This window comes from Fukomys damarensis, unplaced genomic scaffold (genome assembly GCF_012274545.1).
Source record: "Fukomys damarensis isolate Sample0158 unplaced genomic scaffold, DMR_v1.0_HiC HiC_scaffold_21, whole genome shotgun sequence".
Taxonomy (NCBI): domain Eukaryota; kingdom Metazoa; phylum Chordata; class Mammalia; order Rodentia; family Bathyergidae; genus Fukomys; species Fukomys damarensis.
Genome location: NW_022900933.1, coordinates 32617523 through 32628322, shown reverse-complemented (window position 1 = coordinate 32628322; position 10800 = coordinate 32617523).

The following is a 10800-nucleotide window of genomic DNA, read 5'->3' as shown; positions in this document are numbered from 1 at the left end:
AAACTTCAGAAAAACTTTTGATTGACATAATATTTAGACATTTATGAGGTACACAGTGATGGTTTGATTTATGTATACATTAGGTAATATGTGTCTTTTCCTCCATGTTTTGAACTTTAGATTTTTATCTGGTAGTCATTCATGGGTTACTTAGAAATAATTCTATAATATGCTTCAAAAAACCTAATTATTCTTGTCTTAGACTTTCCCAAATATTTTTTGCTTGCTTGAGACTAGATCTGAGGATTTTCTTGTAAGCAAAAAGCTGTGTGGCAGAACTAGGTAAGTTTTGTAGCTAATGTTAGTAATAGCTAACAACATAAAAGTATTACAGCCTTAATTACAGAGTCATAGTTAAGTCATAGGCTTCAATGTCTGACAAGAGAGGAAGGATGGAAAAAAAGTTAAAATTGCAGATTCAGTATATTTCACCATGTACTGGCTTTAGTCAATAGTGATTTCTAAAACAACAAAGTTATTTTTAAAACTAGGGAAGAGCAGTTCTAGACCAGCCTGGACTACATAGTGAGTTCCAGATCAGTCTCAACTACATAGTGAGACCCTGTCTCAAAAAAATAAAAATAAAATAAAATAAAACTAGGGAAAGAGAAATATAATACACATTTAGAAATTTTAAAAGTTATACGCTGGATAGCTGAAAAGATGTTATATTTGGCTATAAAAGAAGACTTATTTTCATATCTAGTTTGTTAGCTTTTTACTGCAATTAGTTTTCTTGTGCCTTACCTTCTACATTTGTAAAATGAATCACGCCACCCTGAAAGTTCTTCTTTCAACTAATTAAGATAGTCTGTAAAAGCACTTAATATAGTGTTTTGGAACCCAGATGTTTAGGTATTTTTTCTCCATCAACTTTTCAAAATATACAAATGTATTTAATGTTGTTTGCATTTCAAATTTTGAGAAGTTAAGCCAAGATCTCTCTTGTATTTTGTATGTGTTGTTTATGTCTGTGGGTTTATTTACTCAAGAAAAGTTTTACTTAGTTCAGGAAATGTTTTGTTTTGTTTTGTAGTACTGGGGAATTGAACCCTGGGGTGTTTTACCAAGGTGCTAAATCCCCAGAGATTTTTATTTTTTAATCTAAAACAGTTCCATCAAGTTGCCCAGGCTGGCCTCAAGCTCTTCATCCTCTTGCCTCAGCCTTCCAGGAGCTCAGATCACAGGTGTGCACCACCATACTCATCATCCCCATTTTTATATAATCAGTTAACTGCTTTTTGTTCTATATAACAATATCACTTTGCAGCTTTAAAAGTGGTGTTTTGAGGACTTGCTTTTCACCTTTCCCTGTGAACTGTTAAAATATAGATCAACTGAAATTAATTTGCAAAATGCATATGTGTATATGTATGTGTATATATATATATATATATATATACCAAAAGGCACATAGAAAATTTATAAAATGAAATGATACTAGCAGGGCACTTATATTTATTAACATTTTAATGGATATAATGTCTGTATATAGATTTCTTTTTTAAAATTATACCATATTTTAAACTATATTCTAGATGGTGGGTAGGCTTATCTGTATCAAGTAGTCACAGGGTGGATAATAATTTAAGGCGTGCACATTGTGTTCATATGTTGATCAGGTAAGTTGGAATGTCTTCATATTCAGTAGACATTTCAAATAAATTTTTGAAGCTGCTTCCATCGTTATAATTATTTTCTTTAAAATGTTTATTAGTACATGTTTTCAATACATAATGATTACATTCAGTATGGGAAATTGGTTCTTGCACATAAAAAAAAAACTCAATTCTTTTCCTTCCCCTTCCTCTTCTTTTTTTTTCTTTGTCAGCATCAGAGTCACTCATTTATGTTCTATTTTTTTACTGTTATTAATTTTATTGGTACACTTTCAGTGTACAATGTGACATTTATCATAGGAAATTTGCACCTTTACATAACATATCTCGGTTTTTTAATTTTCTCTCCATTCCCCTGCCCTACCTTCAACCCTTCCACCACTCCCTATTTATAGACTTTGCTTCCATTTTTTCATTTTCTTATATAAATTCCATTCCCTTCTTTTTTTTTCCTAACCCCTCCTACTACCCCTTCCCCTTTGGACCTTTTTTTTTTTTTTTTTTTTTCCAATTTCACATTATCTATTATGATTTTGAATCCTTTTTTTTACATTTTCAGATTCTCACACCAGAGAAACTATTCCACAGTTACACATCTCTTATTTATTCCACTTGAGTATCACTTCAGTGTGCATTCATTTAGTTATAGATGTCTCTAGTTTCTCATTCTTCATGGCTGAGTAATACTCCATTAAAACGCACACATTTTCTTTATCCAGTCTCCAGTTGATGGACAATTGGACTGTTTCCAAGTTTTAGCAATTACAAATTGTGCCACTATGGACAGGGGTGCACATATATCACTGTGGTATGATTCTTATAATCAGGTAAGGGGGATTGAACTCAGACCTTGTGCTTGCCAGGCAGGTACAGCGTCACTGAACTAAATCCCTGGCCCCGGAAATGTATAATTTTAACTTTGAACTCTTCTAAATATTTTATATAATTATATAACAAAGTTAATTTTAAAATGCTATGGCTAAAAGTCACAAGTAAATACTGTTAACTATTTCAGGTGACTTACATGCAGAGTGTCTTGTAGAATATCCCAAATTGAGCATATATCAAGACTAAAAAGGAGTACAGGAGGATCGCTGTGAGTTCAAAGCCAGCCTGGGTAATATAGTTCTCTGTATGTACATATTATGCACATATATTTTTATTTATCACATTGCTGGTGGTAGTTTTGGTGTTTTCATTCTTATATTGTAGGATTAGGTAATGAACATTGACGCAATGGGCAGTGTTGAGAATATGGGGTTTGGCATGTGAGAAAGGTACAGATATCAATGACATTAAAAACTAAAAACTTGAGGGGTGAAGGGAAGGCAGGGACAAAGGGAAAAAATGAGAACCAAGATCTGTCATGTGAAGGTACAGGATCCCAGTAATGAATGTAACTGTATTGTATACCTAGATTATACCAATAAACTCAATAAAAAGAAAAAAAACAAAACTATAAAAACTTGAATTAGAATTGGAAGCATCATTATAAACACATGGTATGTATTACTTAGGGGTGATCAAAATATATAGTAAATTTTTAAAAATTATTACAGTAAAAGATACATTACCATTAATCTCTCTCAAAATACTCCCCCTCACTTGACACATTTACCCCATCATTCTTGTTATTTTCTGAAACAGATCTGATTGTGATTGTCTTTATGAAGTGTGATTAAAAAATACAATGAATGGACTTCTGTGAAAATAGCATAGGAATCCAGGCATTGGAAAATAACAGCTTGAGGAAGAAAAAATAAGAGAGAAGTAGATCCCCGGGAACCACAAAGGATGTAACAGAAAAATTAAAATCTACAGATATTTTGAAGAGACACAGAACAACAGAGAAGGGAAGAGACTGCCCCTTTCTCCCTGGCTCCTGGCTCATGGGTCTTGGAAAAAGGAGACCAAATCTACAAAGCAAAAGCTAGGGATTTGATGGAATAGACCAGCATGTGTTGTGAACAGGAGGGAAAGCAAAGGTTTCTGCTCCCATGTGAGCCCTTTGGCATGCAATAGCTGGTGAGTGACTCCAATCCAAGTGCCCACTGTGTCTACCCTAAAGAGAGTGCTTGGTCAGAAGTTCCATTTCAGAGAAGGATTGATTGTTTGAACTCCAGACTGAGTGCAGCCACAGGACAGGTTCATTTTCCAGTGTTACATTCCTAACAGTGGCTGGGTGAGAGTCAGGCAAGGTAGACAGCCATGGTTAGCGAGCTATCAGTCAGACTGGAAAGAGGTTCCCTAAGGGTTTTAAACTAAAAGATATGGACCCATCCCCATGAGCGAGGGCAGGGCTCAGCCTAAACTGCTCTGGATTTGAAAGTTGCAGCATTTTCTACTATACATCATGTTTTACTGGAATTGATTATTTAGATTATTGCTGGAGGCCTCTTGTTATCTCTGCTTCATTCTCATAACATACAGTTTTAAGGTTTCAGATTTTTCCTCTTGCATTCCCCTTTTCCCAAATCCTTTACCTTTAATAATATAACCATTAAGCTTTGTTAGTCTTTTGATAATTAACCCTGTAACATTACTGTTAAATTCTTTTCTACCATTACCAGATATATAGCTGTCACATTTAGTACACATTAGCTGGAAGTCAATAGTTAATGTTTACACCATAATTGTAGATTTCCTCTTTAGGGATAAGGGTGGTACATAAGTAGTTCTTATGGTATGTTAATATACAGGTTGTCTTGGACAATGCTGTTGTAGCTGAACTGCTTGATACTGACAGGGCTGCATAATCATTGCTATTTCTCTGTAAACCAATGCTCATATTACTTTTGTGACATTAACAGAGTACATATCCCTGAGAACTCATTTGTTGGTCTAATTACACTGTATAGCCCTTCCCAAATTAACCACGGTGGTTGGATCTTGGGACTAAGGCAAAGGACAGTAGTTAACCATACCCAAAGTACATCACAGAAAAGCAACTAAAGAGATCTCTGTACTAGCAACAAAATCTTTACACTCTTAAGTGTTTGCAAACCTCAGCACAAAATAAAACAAATAGAAGCATGAAAAGACAACTCAATAAAATACCTCCCAAAACTCCCATCTCCCCTGAGCCAATCCAGGGGATACCAAAGAGCACAACAGCATAAGCCACACATATTAGTGAAAAGAATAACAGAGGAGGTTAGAAAGTAGTTTAGAGAGGTACTCCGAGGGATTAGAGAGGATATAACTAAACATATAATAGAAGCAATAACCAAGAAGGTGCAGGAGCTTTCAGAATACACTAAAAGCTAGATTGGCTAAATAAAATGTTAAAATGACCAGTTTACCAAAGAATTAAGAGTCTATGGAAAGGTTTCACTGAGAAATCCAGGAGATTGAAAATCATATTAAAAGTATGAGCAAGCCAGGGATTTGGCTCATTGGCACCACGCCTGCCTTGTAAGCTCAAGGTCCTGAGTTAAATCCCCACTACCAATAAATAAATAAGCAAATAAAAGAGTAAATGAAAAATCAGAAGAGAACACAAATAGCATTAAAAAAAAACCAAAAAACTGTTCACAGATATCATGGCAGAAAACTTTCCAAATATAGTGGTACCTCAGTTTATGAACTTAATTTGTTTTATGATTTTGGGGAAGATGGCTGCATTTGTGTTTGTATAGGAAAGATGGCCTTGATTTGTCACCCGATGAGTTTAACGCCAGCAAAATTTTGCCAAACACTTATTTGCAAATCAAATTGTTTACAAACAGAAGTTTTCATGACCCTAGGTACAGGGAAAGAAGTAAACATACAGATAAGTGAGGTGTATAGAACTAACTCCATAGAGCCATGACCAAAAGAGAACCTCTCTCAACACATTATACTCTTAAAGTAATCTTAAAAGCTGCTAGAGAAAGGCAATGAATTACATATAAAAGATAAACCCATTAGAATCACAGCAGACTTCTGTACACAAGTATGCTTGGAAGTCGTGGAGTGAAATGTTTCAAGCTCTAAAAGATAACAACTTCCAACCCTAGAATAAATATATCCTGCAAAACTCTCCTTTAAAATTGGTGGAGAAATAAATCATTTCCATGACAAAGAAGCATCAAGAAATTCACAGCCACCATACAAGCAATAGAAAATTATCAAGGATATTCTAGAGAGAAACAGTGAAGTCAACAATGCCAATAAGTCAAAAAAGAATGAATACACTTGGCCTGATAAGCAGTTAAGGATAAGGGGGAGGAAAAAAAAAAGGAAAGAAAAAAATAGAATGACAGGAATAAGTTAATACTATATCTCTCAATAATAACTCTCAATACAAATGTTCTCCCACTTCCTACCTTGCAAGCACGATGATCTGAGTTCAATCCCCGGTACAGGAAAAAAGAAAGAAAGAAAAAAAAAATACAAATGCTCTCAATTCCTCAATTGAAAGACACATTGGCAGATTGGATCAAGAAACAAAACCTAACGATATGCAGTATACAGGAAAAACATTTAAGTAAAAAAGAAACTCACAGATTAAAACCAAAGGACCAAAAATCCTCTTATGCAGTGAGAACCTGGAAAAAAGCAGGAGTAGATATCCTAATTTCAGACACACTGAATGTCAAGCTAAGACTGATCGAGAAAGAGACAAAGAAAATCGCTACGTATTGGTTAAGGGAAAAATTCAACCAGAAGAGTTAACAGTTATAAACATATACACACCAAATAGTGTTGCACCCAACTTGATTAAACAAACAATGATGCACATGAAAAATCAGATAAACGTGAGTATGATTGTAATGGGGGACCTCAGTACCCCACCATCACAAATTGACATATTAACTAGACAAAACAAATCAAGAAATATCAGAGTGGAGCCGCTGCCTCTCTCGCAAGCACAAGGGCCTGAGTTTGATCCCAGTACCAAAAAAAAAGAAAGATCAGAATGGAAGCAGACCTTCAAACAAATGGACTTAGTAGATACCTACAGAGTGCTCTCTCCACCAAAAGAATACACATTCTTAGCATTACATGGGACTTTCTCCAGAGTAGACTACATACTAGCCCATATAGCATGCTTAAGTAAATGCAAAAGAATAAAAATTATCCTGTGCATATTATTGATCATAGTGCAATGAAAGTAAAAATCAATGGCAAAAGAAACCACAAAAATTATATACACACATGGAAATTAACAGTACCGTCCTGAATAATCAACAAGTCACAGATGAAATTGTGGAAGAAATTAGACAATTTCTATAATCAAATTATAATGCCAGTATAATATACTGGAGCCTATGGGACACAAAGTAGTCCTAACAGGAACTTTGTAGTGCTGAATTTCCACATCACAAAAACAGCCATCAGGCATGGTAGCACATGCCTGTAATCTCAGCATTCCATAGGCTGAGGCAAGGTGGTTGCCATAAGTTCAAGGCCAGCCTGGGCTACATAGTGAGTTCAAGGCCAGCCTGAAATACATGAGCAGACCCTGTCTTGCAAAAAGAAAGAAAAACAGAGGAAGCTCGAATAAATGATCTAATGATGCACCTCAAGGTCCTAGAAAAATAAGAACAGTCCAAATCCAAAGCTAGTACAAGGACAGAAATTAAAATGATCAGAGCAGAAATTAATGAAAGTGAGACAAATGTACAAAGACACAATGAATTGAAAAGTTCGTTCTTTGAAAAAAACAAAATCAGCCAATCTTACCAAAATAAGGAAAGAAAAGAAAGAAAATCCATGTAATTTGAAATGAAAAAGGTGAAATCACAGTGGATTCTGAGAAAATCTAGATCATTGGTAACTACTTTGAGAATCTGTACTCTAATAAAATGGAAAGTTCAAAAGGAATGGATAGATTCCTAGCGACATATGAACTGCCAAAGCTGAACCAAAAAGATAGAAAAATCCTGAATAATCCAATATCAGTCCTTAAAATTGAAGTAAAAAATAGGTCTCAACAGATTCACTGATGAATTCTAGAAGAACTTCATAGAAGGTCTAACACCAGTACTCCTCAAGTTCCCTGATAAAATCAAAAGTAAGGTAGTACATCCAAAGTAATTCTTGGAAGCAAACATTACCCTGATTCCATATCTGAAAAAGGACCCAACCATAAAGGAGAACTACATGCCAATCTCTTTAATGAACATAGCTGCAACAGTGTCCAACAAGATCATAGCAAATAATGCAGCAAATCAGTAAAAATGTCATACATCATAACCAAGTAGGATTTATTATGAAGATGCAAGTAAGGAAGAAGTTAAAATTTTTGTCGATGATGTAATCTTTACAAAGAAGACCCAAAAATTCCACCAAAACACCTAGAATTAATAACCATGTTAAGTAACAAAGTAGGATATAAAGTCAGCACTCAGAAATCAACAACAGGGGCGGGGATTTAGCTCAGTGGTTCTGCCTATCTTGCAAGCACAAGGACCTGAATTTAATCCCCAATACTGAAAAAAAAAAAAAATACATACCATTCCTGTACACCAGTAACAAATTCACCAAAAAGAATTAGGAAAACAGTACCTTTCATAACAGCATCAAGAAAAATGAATTACTTAGGTATTAGCCTAACCAAAGAAGTGAAAGGCCTTTACAATGAAAACTATAGTACTCTGAAAAAAGAGATTAAAGAGGACATCAGAAAATGGAAACATCCCCTGTTCCTGGATAGGTAGAACCAATATAGTCATACTTCCAAAACTATTACACAGATTTAATGCAATCCCAGTCAGAATACCAATAGCAGAATTAGAGAAAGTGATCCTAAAATGTGTATGTAACCAAGACACCTAGACTAGCAAATACATTTCTGGGCAACAAGGGCAAGGCATGAAACATCACAATCCTGGACATCAAGTTATACTAACAAAGCCTCAGTGATTAAAATCAGCATGATGCTGGCAAAAGAACAGACTTGCCTATCAGTAGAACAGAACAGAAGATACAAAACAACTCCAGGTACATTTGGTTAGCTTATCTTCAAGGAAGAGGCCAAATACTTTTGCTAAAGGAACAATAGCCTCTTTAACAAATAATTAATAGTGCTGGGAATATTGACTACGTGCTGAAGATTGAATCTAGACCTACATGTTTTGCCATGCACCAAACAAATCAAAATGGATTAAAGATCTAAACATTAAAATGGAAACATTTAATTTGCTGGAAGACAAAATAGGTAAAACTCTTGAAGACATAGGTGTAGGCAAAGACTTAATGAATAGAACCCCGGTTGCACAAGAAATAATACCTGTAAACGGGATCAAATTAAAAAGCTTCTACATGGCAAAGGAAACCACCAAAATGTGAAGAGACAACCTATAGAATGGAAAAAACATTTTGCCAGCTGCTCAAAGGACTAATATCCAGAATATATAAGGAACTCAAAAAATTAGACCCTCTTAAGTTTAAAGACCCAATCAAAAGATGGGCATCTGAAATGAATAAACACTTTTGGGATGCAGAAGTACAGACAGCCTCTGAATACATGAAAATATTTGATATTGCTGGCTGCTGTTGTAGGGGATGTGAAGGAGGATAGCTGGACAGTAGGAATGTAGTTTTGTTGAGTAGAAAGCTGAAGCTCTAACAGGCAAGCAGCAGCCAACTCTTACCTTGATTTTTATTAGATAATATATACAGTATTTTTATGAGAATAAATGGTTTTTTATAGATTATTTTTAGCAAAGCATTAGAAAATGACCATGAAAGGTAAAGTTTTGAGTCAATTCAGGACACCAAGGCAGCTGTAGCAGCACAACTAACAATACAAAAGAAGACTTTCAGAACTTCTTTAGAAAGTGACAAGAACAGGGCCAGGGGTTTAGCTCAGTGGTTCCGCTGCCTGCCTCACAAGCACAAGGACCCAAGTTTGATCCCCAGAACCAAAAATAATAAAATAAAATAGAAAGAAAGAAAAGTGACAAGAACAATGGAATAAGTGTGTTGCACATAAAGGGAGATTAGCAACAATGTGTTTTACTTTTAATTCTTTAAAATCTAAAATATCTACCTTATTTTTATCATATCTTGTATCTGTGTACATGTGAATATACATATGTATGTGCATAATTTCTTATGTGTATTAAAAAGGCAATTAGCATCCCCAGTACCCAGATTGTGGCTTTTGAAGAATATAATTTCTTGCTTAATGGAACTGGGGCCTCTTTTTAAAATGTCTGATTCCAAGTCTAAAGCAAAAAATACATGAGAGATATCTAGTATAAAAGAGTGAAGAAGTTGTCAGGGGCAAACAGGCTTATGTCAAAAGTTCTCAGTTTTAATAAGCTTTTTATCCAGGGATTGGGGATCTAGCTCAGTGATGCCACCACCTGCTTCGCAAGATCCTTAGTTTGATCCCCAGTTCCAAACAAACAAAAAATAAGCTTCTATCCAAATTTGAGTCTCCATAAGGGTAATTACAAAGAATTATAACATCAAATATGTAGATTTGAATCCACAAACTCATAAAACGTTTTTTAAAACACTGTCTTTAAAAGACACTGAGAAACTATTACTGTTTTAGAACTAAAGGATCATGTATTAATTCTGCTCCTTTTATAAAAACTGCACATCAGGACAAAGTTGGTGAGTTTTCCTACAGAACTGTTCCAGCCAATGATTAAGAAAGACTTATAGGGTACCATTTTGCAAACCCCTGATGAATTAATGACTTTAGTTGGTGATCCTTGATGATGATTAGTAATTTCATAGAATGAGAATTAAATAGACATTTTTCTACCACCTGTGAATTCGTTTTTTGGTTGGATTTTTTTTGGAGGGGGTACCAGGTATCAAACTCCGGACCTTGCACTTGCATGGAAGGCAGCGGAACAACTGAGCTAAATCCCTGGCCCTGTGAAGCAGTTTTGACAACAACAAAAAAATTAAATACAAAAATTGTCCTGAATCTGATCAAGTCTCTGGATCCCAATTCAAACTAAGAAAAAATAAACCAATTGGGGAATGTGAACACTTCTTGGGAAGTTTACATTCAGGAACTATTATTATTTTAGATGTGATAGGGATACTATAGTTATTTTACGTCCTTGTTTTAGAGATATGTATGGAAATATTTACAGATGAAATAAAATGTTGACATTGCTTCAAAATTATCTAGAAGGGGGGCCGGGGATTTAGCTCAGTGGTTCGGTGGCCTGCCTTGCAAGCGCAAGGACCTGAGTTCAATCCCCGATACCAAAAAAAAAAAAAAAAA